Genomic DNA, 9,934 nt, shown 5'->3' with positions numbered 1-9,934 from the left:
ATTACTGTCTATCAAATATAATTTATATGTTTATTATACATGTTCAACGACTGCTTAAAGAGCTCAGACATTATGACAATTTTAGGTGAAAGCTGCATATTTGACACTTCAAATTCACACCTATATTTTATATTTATGAAAATATAGATTTCAGGTCATGCGATTTTACCTGAAATCCAAAATAGGTGTTTAAGGATTCAAATATCCGGAAATTTTAATTTTACGTTAGTATTTGATTGCTTCTAAAAGTGCACAAATACGGTATGAATTTTATGTGAAGTAAAACTCAAGAACCTACAATTATTATTTAGAATTATTGAAATATTAAAAAATGCAAGGTGATTTAAAAAAAATACTTTGTATGAAAATATTTTCGGACAAAGAATTAAAAAAAGTATATATTGAGTATCATAGAACAAAGATAAATTTAATTTAAGTAATGAGTAAAATGTAAATCTAAATAAATAAAGTTCAAGGAGAATTTTACGCGAATCACCGTTAGGAAGGGACGATTGGTCTGATTCATCTTTTCATTCAAGATAAAGCCCAGGTCTGTGGGAATAGATGAAACCACGTGCTGAAATTACATTGGCGTAGTTGGAGAACATCGAATGATTTCATTTTCATTGATAAAAACAAGCCAAAAATTTTATAACACAATATTATCCAAGCGAAGATCAAATTCTTTGATTAACTTTAGTTTTGGAATTAAATTAATTAATTAATGTTCTTAACTTTTGTACAAATTAGTTCTTTAATACAATAAAAAAGTTATGTAAAAACAGCTCTTACTCTTTTGTTATATCTTGCATCCTTTATAAAAGAAAATTCGAAAATTATATTTTTAGGAAAAAAAACATTCATTATAAAAAGCCAAACTTTAGAAGAAGTTTATGTGTCGGTATTTAAAAAAAATCTAAATTCACATTTTCAAATAAATTTTCGCCATTTTGAAAATATTTAACTTTTACAATTTTCTAACATATTACAAATGAAGAAGGTTCTATAATTATAAAAATACTCTGTGTCTAATTTTTTTTTAAAACAACATATTTCGCCGTTGAAATAATTTTGTAATTCTATGTATACTATTTTATATTATACTCATCAGATTATCAATAATATTCAATTTCAATTGTTTCAAATTTGACATTATTGAATTATTTCGAAAAATTGGAATTTGAGTTCAAAAAAATTCGAAAGTTTTACAATTTCGAATCGCCCAAATTTTAATGACTTAATCTTGAGATTTTTTATCTGCTTCAATTTGGAACACAGAAAAAAGCATAAACACCAAATCATTCCTTTGATAATCGCTTTTGATTTGCAGCTGTGCCTTTTTTTAAATTATTGTTTGTTATTCAATCTAATTAATTTCTTTTTTATTTTAAAGATTCAATTTATAATGCTATACATTTTTAATGTTTTAATACACAGTTGCTTAATTTTGAACCTTTTTATTTTTATAGCAAGCAATTTAGGATAATTCCACAATTGTAATCATTTTCATTCGTTTTGAATCGCCTGAGTTCAAACTGAAATTGAAAATTCAAAACAAATACATTCTGAATACTACAATTTAAAATTATCTAATTTTATATAATTAAATTTCCCAGTATTCTCTTTTGTTCTTATTTAATTCTCAATGATTTTTAATCTCATTATTAATCTTATTTTAAATTTCAATCTCAGCTCGACTAATCACGAAATTTTTCAATTTTAAATTTATAAACATTTAATGATTGACTTACAAGACTTTCAAGCATGAATCAGTGGAAAATTATTTAATTTTGAAAACTGATAATTTCAGATCCAATTCTTGAAATCCTGAATTCACAGTGACAAATTCTGAAATTATCTTAAACAAATAATTGCTATTGAAAGTTAACGTTTTAATAGCTCCCGTTTTTTCAAATAATTCATAAAATTATTGATTTTGTAATTGCTCTAAGCTTAAGGATTTTATTCTTATACTACTCAATTTAAAATTAATTAATTTGGAATATATCAATTTCAATTACACAAATTTTAGCTTTGATTTTAAAATTCGTATCATAAAATTTGTTTAGTTACAATAATTTTTTTTTTAAATTCTTATATTCCAGTTGCCTTGTTTAAAGAATTTTGAATTCTGAATTATTTGATTTGTAGATTCCCTAGAAAAATTAGTCAAATATTGAAGCTATTAATTTTCAATTGTTAAATTGTTAGTGACTCAATCTTAAGATTTTCAATTATGAACGCAAGGAAAAGTTTTTATTTGAAATTATTTTGTAATTATTTCTTTTGATTTTGAAATCCACAATTTTAAAATTTCAAATTTAAAAATCAACAATTCATAAAGCGTTAAGAGCAAATTGCAAAATTCTAAAGGTTTAAATATGAAATGATTAAATTTTAAACGCTTACATATTAATGTATCCTAATTTTGAATAATTCTTCAGCTGTTTTATTTTTTAATTGTTTAAAACTAAAGAATTTAATCTAAAGGCTACAGAATTGGTGAGGAATTAATTTTTAGTCTTTTAATTTAAAATTATACGATTTTTCTCTTTTCATTGACAATTTATATTATTATACTTCTTCAATTTCAGGTAATTTAATTTGCAACTCTTTAATTTTAAGCTGTTTCATTTTAAAATAGTTTATTTGCAAATTATTCTCATTGTACCTTTTTGCCTGAAATTATTTAAATATTAAAGCTATCAATAAGGAATTTCAAAGTTTTTTAATAAGAAAATTATTAAACTATGAAGGCTTGCGATTTATAATTTTACAATTTTAAACCATTGCAATACAAAACTCTTAAGACCCTTTCACACGCAAAATAATTACTGCGTCTTGTAATAAAATTTTAATTAAGTTTATTTTTATGTATATAGAAATTTTTAATCAGCAAATCAGTAAAATTAAAATTATTTAATAATTAAATTATTAAAAATTAAAATTAACCAATTAATTAAATCATTATTATAGTTGAATGATACCAAATTAAAAAATAATAATAAATTATCCGCGTATGCATCACTTTTTTGGTGAAGTACGCATAATTTTCAACCAATCCTAAATAAGTTAAAAGGACATTAAATTTTAAAAAAATAAGCGGTTTTATTAGATGTTTGAACCACGAAATTTTTAAAGAAAACGAATAGAAAATATATCCCAACTCTTGACTTTAAATTGTCCACAATTTAAAAAAAATCAGTGTTTTAATGTGATAATTTTAATAATGCTTGAAATTATTAATATATAAACAAGAAAGAAATTTTGTAGAAGTGTCTAAAATTTAAAAAAAATTGCTTTCGCTCTTGGGCTTTTATTCAAGATATCATAAAAATATCGTACTCAGCAGATACCGCCTTAAATAGGGGTATTTTAAAGCACCGCATCCGTATCTACGGACCAAAAGGCTACATTAAATTAATATAATTAAATAGAAATTTATAATTATTTTGCTCCAGCTTGTGGGCTCTGATTTTACGTAAGTTGGTAGGAACATCTGGTATAATAGTTATATACGTGAAAGTGGTTCGCCGACAAGTAACGGTCAGTTTATCTCGAGTTCGCTCGGTTTAATATTCTGCAATTCCATTCTGTCCCATAACTACGGAACTGTTTAAGTGAATTTTTCAACTAAAGTCTCCGAGCGAGTCCTGTCCACATATTTTTATTAATTTATAAAACTTAATAGATCATAAATTCCAATTAACAAATCCATAATCGATTATAAATCCTATCTCTTTTTTATCTACTTAGATTTTGACCAACAGTATCATACTTTTAATTTAAAAAATTATGAATGAAAAATATTTACCTAAAGTCGCCTTCTAATCCAACGTAACTTACATCACACTCACTTCACAAACCGCCCCCAAAAATAAAACTCACCACTGCACTGCACAAAAATGTTTCGCGCCGAAGTAAACACTAAATTTGCTATTTTTCAAGTAAATAAATAACGGATTTTTTTATTTGTTATTGGATGGGTCAGCAAGGACGCGCGATTTCCGGTCAGGTTGGATGCATCTTTTCTCGGAGGATATCAGCAAGCGTAGGAGCTGGTAGCGCGGTCGGTGGTAGAGTATTGAACGGACAAATGAAACTCGATCGAATGGGCCGTGTCAAAAAACGGGGCACTGACAAATAAAAAGAGACCTGACGGTATTTTCCCTTTCGCCGGTGTCTTTGGCGCCTCACCCCGCCACCATATCCCTACCCCTGCCGCTACCTGTCACGAGTCAAGCCCCAGCGGACCCCACGGTACGCCCAATCGCGGCTCGTGCAAGTGCGTTTGCTCTGTCGAGACGCGGCGCTCGATTAATCCCGATCCAAGTATTCTGAGCATAATTATTGCAAATAGGTAAGTACACACTTTAAAATTGATGCTGGAAACTTCCACTACATGTACTGGAAGCTTATTTCCGAAACGCAAGGTTAAGCTGCAATACAAAATGATTTAGTTTCCAAAGTCTGGCATTAGTATAGTACTTCACTTGTATTGGAATTTTCAATTAAAGTCCAGTAGACAGTAACACTTCTGTAGCATAATTGCAGCTCGATATCCGGACATCTGTTGAAGCGAAAAAATAAAATGTAAATCATTTTTCAATACCCTTGTTCCAGGGAAAGAAAGACATTTTCCTAAAGAGCCAAAACTTTTTTTGATATATACTATATAAGGCTCGTATCCATGGAATTCAGGGAATTCATGCAATTTAAGGAAATCTTCCGGAAGTCATGGATATCATAGAATTTAAGGAATTTGAGGAATTGAAGATTTTACGGAATTCACGCAATGCACAGGATTCAAAGAATTTACGAGATTGAAAGAATTCATGGGATTGAAGGAATTCACGGAATCCTTGGAATTACGGAATTCAAAGAATTTATGGAATTCAAAGAATTTACAGACTTCAAATAATTTACGAAATGCGCAGAATTTACGGTATTCGCAGAATTTACGAAACTCGAAGACTTTACGGAATTCACAGATTTTATGGACTTCATGGAATTCAACAAATTTACAGAGTCCACGGAACTCATGAATATAATTGAATTCAAGGAATTTACGGCATTCAAGGAATATGCGAAATTCCAGGAATGTAGTGAATTCAAGGAATTCGTTAAATTTAATGTAATCACGGAATTTGCGGAGTGGACAGAATTAATTAAATTCAATGAATACAAGGAATCCGCGGCATCGCAAGGATTCAGAGCATTCAAGAAATTCAAAGAATCCATGGAAATGACAGAATTCAATAAATTTTTTGAAATCATGGAATTCGTGGCATGCTTGGAATTTGTAGACTTCCATGAATTTCGTGAATTCTGTAAATTCTGCAAATTCTTAAAATTCCATTAATTCCACGAATTTCAAGAATCTCGCGAATCCCACAAATTCCATGAATTCCGTGAATCACATCAATTCTATGAATTCCACGAATAATACAAATCCAGTGAATCACGTGATTCAAGTTAATTGTTTGAATTCCATTGATTTCTTTATTTCCAAGAATTCCTTAAATTATGCCGTTACATGTGCTTCGTGAATTTCTTGAATTCTTTCGATTCCATGAATTCCAGGAATTCCAAACATTTTTTAAATGTCAAAAATTTCACGATTTCCGCAAATTCCATGAATTTCACGAATTCAGAAAATTCCTTGAATACCGTGAATTCCGTGAACTCCATGAATTCAATAAATCCAGAGAATTCAATAAATTTCATGAATCTCGCGAATTCTGCCAATTCCGCGTATTTCGCTAATTCCAAAAATTCCGTGATTTTCGTGAATTCCGTAAATTCTATCAATACCGTGAATTCTATAAATCTAGTGAATTCCGTAAATGCGGTAAATTATTAGAATTTTATGAATCTCCTTAAATTCCATCAAATTTATGAATTCCATGAATTCCATAATTTCCATGAATACCGAGAATTCCGTGATTTTCATGATTTCCTTGAATTTCATGAATTCCTTAAATTCTATTAATTTTGTGGATTCAGAAAATTTAAAGAATTCCGTGAATTCCAGGAATTCCGTCAATTTCGTAAATTTCTAAAATTCCACGAATTCCGTGATTTTCATGATTTCCTTGAATTTCGTGAATTTGTGAAAAAAAAATGTTGTACGGAGTTATGCGTTTTTAAATTTTTGGCTTTGTTCTTCAAAAAACCCAAATTTTTTCTTTAAACTTATATCACTTTTTACTCAATTGAGAGATTTCAGACTTATTTTATCTTAGAAAATAAAAAAATTCAATTTTCATAAGCAAAAAAATTCTCTTCACTCTTGACTTGATGGAAAGAACCACCATTTTTGTTCAATAATAAAAAAAATGTGTCCGTTTTCCATAAGTTTTTCATTTTTAACTTTAATGTCATTTTTATGAATAAAACTAAAACTACGCATCCTATTAAATAGTGATTAATAACAAATTCTTAGATAGGTTTTAGGTGCAAAATTTTTTTGTAAGCAAATTTTTTTGTAACAAATGTGTCCTTCCATAAATTTTTATTTTTCTAAAATTTTTAATATTACTTTCCACGAATAAAATAAAAGCTACTGCGTTCTATGACCAAGTGATTATTAAAAAAATTATATATATTCTTGTGATCTCAATTTTTGTTTGCTCATCTTTTTTCGGATCTTGCAAAGTTTGACTAAAAAATGTTATTTTTTATTATTTCTTGTCTAATCAAATTTTAAATTTTCGATTTTTGAAGAGAATCCAGAAATTTTTATGATCATCTTGTAGGACTTTCAAAAAACAATTTTTTTCTTGTCTTAAATTTTTTCATATCGTGCATTTTCTGGCTTAAAATTTTTATTTTCAATTGATTTTCTAAATCTCATAAATGATATTGGGTATTTTGGTCTACTATTTTGCATCTGGTGCCAAAAACTAGAACTAGAAAGTGTTGATACAATTTTAAAGATGTACTTGATTTTTAATAAAGAAGTGTTTTTGCGATTGTTTCGTGAAGTATAAAACAATGATTGAATACCAAAAACTAATCTTAATAAAAAAAGGGTTTTAGATAGATTTTCCATTTTATACAGTGAAAGAAAAACATTTAAATACGATTTCTAACCTAACTTTTAGATCAGTTTTTTAAATAGTAAATATTTCTTGTATAAATTAATAAAAAAATGATGCCAGTTAATTTTTGCTTTAAAATAAGTCCATTAAGTTGATAATCTTTTAAAAATTACAATAAATAGTACAATCATTATATTCGTTAGAAAACTATTTCTGTCAAAAAATGTGTTTTTCCATTGTATATAAATTCCACCTGAAAACGCTTTGCTTCTATACTTATTTTTACTGTCTAATAAATACTTTAAACTTCACAACAACAACAAAATCGTTGAAACATTTTAATGCACAAATGAAAATGCATCTTTAAAGTGGTGCCTATTCTTTCTAGTTCGGATTTTTGTCGCCAGGCGGCGTATCGTATTTTGACGATCTCCAATAACTCTAATCAATTTCTTTTTATCGAAAAAAGTTATTAGGATCAATGATTTGGCTTTCTGTGTATTATAAATAGCTGTACATAAAAATTTGAAATCTAAAGAAACTGTCATAGTTATTTTGAAAATGCTATGGCTTTTTAGATTTTTGTCTAAAATGGCTGATTAACGAACTTGTGCTTTCTTTTAGGACCTCAGAAAAGTGCGCTAAAGATTAATTTGATCCGTTTCTTTTTCGCGAGTTATCGTGTTTACGGACGGACAGACAGACAGACAATTCTAATGCTTTCTCAATTATAATTTATGAGAATGTAAATACATATTTCAATTTTTTACCTAACTAGATTAAGTTTAAACTAAAATGAATTTTAGAAAAATTGATTTTTAACAATATGAGTTAAATATTCTACAAAATAGATAAATTTTAAGCAAAAGATGAATTTTTAACAAACAATGATACCGTTTAATTTTCAATTAAAAAATACAAATATGCATACAAATTTGTTGAAACGTTAAACAAACATTTAAATTTTATAATTCTTGTATAACCATTTTGTGCCAAGAAAGAGAATTTCTAACAAAATACATGAGTTTTTTACAAAGTACTTGATTTTTGAACGAAAAAAGAATAATTTTTTTCAAAAGGTTGAATTTTCAGACATGAAAAGAATGATTAACATTTTAAGCTAAAAAAGTAAATTTTCAACGAAAAAAAGTCGGATTAGCGAAATAATTTGTTAGTTCTCAACAAAAAAGATAAATTTTTAACCAGCAGAGAAGAATTCTTTACAAAAAAATGGGTAATTTTCTAATAAAAACAGATTTTAATTATTGATCAAAAACAGTTTAATTCAACAAAAAATACTTATATTCAAAAAAACTGTTAACTTTTCAACCAAAAAGGAGAATTTTCAAACAAATTTGCTGATTTAAAACAAACTAGATTAATTTTCAAACAACTATATCGTTATTTTTCCGAAAACATGCATTTTTATCCAAGAGTGATATATTCTACCGAAAAAGGTGTCCTTTCACAAAAATACATGAATTTCCAACTGACAAAGATACATTTTTGACTAAAGGAGAAATAGTAAAATTTCCAGTGCAAAATTAATTTCTAATAAAAAATGAATTCCAACCAAATAGTCAACAATTCAGTCTAAGAGTTGACTTTTTAACTGAAATGATAAATCCTAAACTAAAATAGTTAAATTTTATAGTTAAAAAATTGATTTTAATACAGCAATAAGTGACGATTCAACAACCTAGTTCAATTTGCAACTGAAGACAGCAATTTTTTAAAAAGAAGAATCATTTTTAACCACAAGAGATCAATTTTCAAACCAAAATGTAATGGTTGATTTTTTAACAAAGAAATATTTTAATTATCAATTAGAAACACTTTATCTCATCCGAAAAAGCGACTTTTTAACAAGAATGTTGATTCTTCTACTAAAAAGAAATTTTTCAAAGAAAATAGTTGCATTTTCAAAAAGTAAATTAAATTTCAAGCAAAGAGATGCATTTTTAACTGAAGTGCTGCCTTCTTAACAAAACTGTTTAATTTTCTAAAAATCATTAAACTTTTAATGAAACAAGACTGTTCAATTCTTCCAAAATACAAATAAACTTTTAATGAAATAGTTGGGTTTTGAAACCAAGAAAATTAATTTTCTACCGAAAAATTCAAAAATTCAAAAAATTATTGAATTTTTAATTTAAAAAGTTGAATTTACAATCAAACAGTTTAATTTTCTATTTCAAAAGATAAACGTTCATACTTGAATTGAATTGCTAAAATTTCAGTTAATAAATTAATTTTTAATTTAAAACATGAATTTTTAACTAAAAGGAAGAATCTTTAGAAAATGGTTTTTAAAAGAATTATGGATTTTTTAATAATTTATCTAGATTAATTTTGTAATCAAAAGATAAATTCTTAACGAAAAAAAAGTAAAAGTTGATATTTATAAAACAGAAAAAAAGATTTTAATTTCCAATAAAAAGCGTTAAATTCAAACAAAAAGACGAATTATCAACAAAAAAGTTCACTTTTCAAAAAAGTACATTAGGTTTTAATCAAATAGAACAATTTTCAATCATAAACAAGATTTTTGACAAAAAAGCTTTTATTTTCTACCGAAAAAGCTGGTTTAATTTTTAAGCAAAGAATTCAGTTTTTAACTGAAATTAAGATTCTTCAAAAAATTGTCCACCGAAAGAGATTATATCTCAACGAAAAATTTAATAGTTGATTTTCTAACCTAAAATGATTGTTATTTTAAATGACAAACAGTTTACTTCAAGAAAAAAGACAAATTTTCAGATAAATAGTTTACTTATTAACTGAAAAGATACTTTTTCAACCAAATCGTTAAATTTTTTAATAAAAAAGGTAATTTGTTGACCCGTTAACTATAGTGATAAATCTTTAATTAAAATAGTTCAAATTTTACT

At 26.7% G+C, this 9,934-nt stretch overlaps 1 protein-coding gene across 5 annotated transcripts in view; it reads right to left on the bottom strand.

Annotated features, from left to right (window-relative positions):
• LOC117168910 (mucin-17-like) overlaps positions 1 to 4,106 on the bottom strand; it is a 169,259-nt gene extending 165,153 nt beyond the window's left edge. For all 5 annotated transcript variants that reach the window (XM_033354849.1, XM_033354851.1, XM_033354850.1 and 2 more), the window contains exon 1: positions 3,815 to 4,106. The gene's annotated coding sequence lies outside the window, so the exon portion shown is untranslated. The remainder of the gene's footprint in view (positions 1 to 3,814) is intronic.
• Positions 4,107 to 9,934: the final 5,828 nt, after the last annotated feature.

Source organism: Belonocnema kinseyi, chromosome 3 (assembly GCF_010883055.1).
Source record: "Belonocnema kinseyi isolate 2016_QV_RU_SX_M_011 chromosome 3, B_treatae_v1, whole genome shotgun sequence".
Taxonomy (NCBI): Eukaryota; Metazoa; Arthropoda; class Insecta; order Hymenoptera; family Cynipidae; genus Belonocnema; species Belonocnema kinseyi.
Note: the sequence above shows the minus strand (reverse complement) of the source record. Positions and strands in the feature narration are given on the sequence as shown.